We start from the raw sequence: 1,652 nt of genomic DNA on the forward strand, positions 1-1,652 counted from the left end.
CTAGGTATCACTAAATAGTCATAAAAGGAATATAATATCGGCATAGCAAATATTACAATTTACACAACAAACAGACACAGTGACAGTGTCAGTCACAGTCAGTGACGAGATAAGTGACGCCGCCTTTCAACTCAAGGAGTGAGTTATTTGTAGACAGTACGCAGTACTCACAGTAGAGTACAGTCACTCATCCGTCATTATCGCCAGTAATCAATTAGAAATTAATACTTGAACTTACATTTTCTGGTTAAGAACGTGCTGGCTCTGCGGTTGGAAATCGCTAACAATAAGACCTAGTTGACGCACATTTTCAATGAAAAGCTCTAAATTTTGCTCCAGCGCCTCAAACTTGTCAGCCATGTTATCTTTCGCGCAGCACTCTGGGATAACTGATAATATGCGACGTCATTACGTTCCGTAACCAACCGAAGATTGCCGATCCTAGCCGATTGAGCACGTGAAAATCATGTGCATCCCAGCTGACCAAACCAAATAAACATTCGCTGTTTCACCGTGGAGATCGCGAATACGCGTCAAGACTCAAGAGACGACAAGGCGAGGGTGTCCTGGCAACTACATTTATGAGTACGAGAGTAAGTGAGTGATGATGGATAACGTTATTACGTTTTGTGCTTTAATGCGAATGCTGTAGGTGCATTATTGATAATAGTTAATACTATGAATCGATCGAGTCTTGTCGCGAAATATGTTATTACTCTCTATAGTTAGTAGTAGTACTAGTAAGTAGGGGCCTACTATAACCCGCGTACAGTTGCCGCAGGCAGCCACCGTCCTGGACATCATCTCTATCCTTGAACCCAGGCGCCTGGCAACTGTACGCGGGCTCACAGGCACTTGTATCTTGTATCTTGGGGTCCCTCTCTTGTATTTCACAAGGCACTGATTCTCTCTTTGGAATGTGCAGGGAAATCCTGTAGATAAGGAAATTCTGTCTACAAGTTAGCATTAATTATTTTACTTTCTCTAATTGATAATGCCTTTCTAACATATTCTAGTGCTGGTTTTAGTGGAGGCACTTGGAACGTCTCAATAAAAATAAAAACAGGTAAATAAACACGAAATGTACGTATTAATTTACTACCAAAGTCTTAATGTTTCTCTACTCTATATCACCTGTAAATGCCGGTCAAATGCCCATCTGCAACACACAAGTACACCGCACGCTAGCTGCTGGACACTAGCTGACACATAAATAATTTAAATATATATAACATAACATCAGGAGCTAATAATGTCATTATTAACTCCTGATAACATGTCAGTGTGCAGCAGCTAGCGTACGGCGGCCAGCGTGTGACGGTGTGTTGCAGATGAGCATTTGGGCGGCATTTACAGGAAAATTTTGTCGGCAATAATAGGTGAAAGAGAGTGCAGAAACATTAAGACTTTGGTAGTAAATAGATTTCGTATTTATTTAGCATTATATTTTATTGAAACGCTCCAAGTGCCGGTGTTTACATGTATGTATGTAAGCGGTGCCCGTGTACGGAAAGAAGTGTAAGAAATTGTTGACGTAAGCAACACATTTGCGTTTAAATCATACAACTTGTGTGTGAGCATGTGTGCAGGTGTGCGCACGTACGTACGTACGTGTGTGTGTGTGTGTGTGTGTGTGTGTGTGTGTGTGTGTG

The 1,652-nt window shown here is 41.5% G+C and overlaps 1 protein-coding gene across 3 annotated transcripts in view; it reads left to right on the forward strand.

The window, feature by feature from the left end:
- Positions 1-388: 388 nt before the first annotated feature.
- LOC106815465 (ubiquitin-conjugating enzyme E2Q-like protein 1) overlaps positions 389-1,652 on the forward strand; it is a 12,491-nt gene continuing 11,227 nt past the window's right edge. Inside the window, exon 1 of one of the 3 annotated variants that reach the window (XM_014819927.1) lies at positions 389-597. The gene's annotated coding sequence lies outside the window, so the exon portion shown is untranslated. Of the gene's footprint in view, positions 649-1,652 lie in introns of all 3 variants that reach the window. The other 2 variants (XM_014819926.1, XM_014819928.1) reach the window with 2 other exon arrangements.

This window comes from Priapulus caudatus, unplaced genomic scaffold (genome assembly GCF_000485595.1).
Source record: "Priapulus caudatus unplaced genomic scaffold, Priapulus_caudatus-5.0.1 Scaffold1121, whole genome shotgun sequence".
NCBI classification, from domain to species: Eukaryota; Metazoa; Priapulida; class Priapulimorpha; order Priapulimorphida; family Priapulidae; genus Priapulus; species Priapulus caudatus.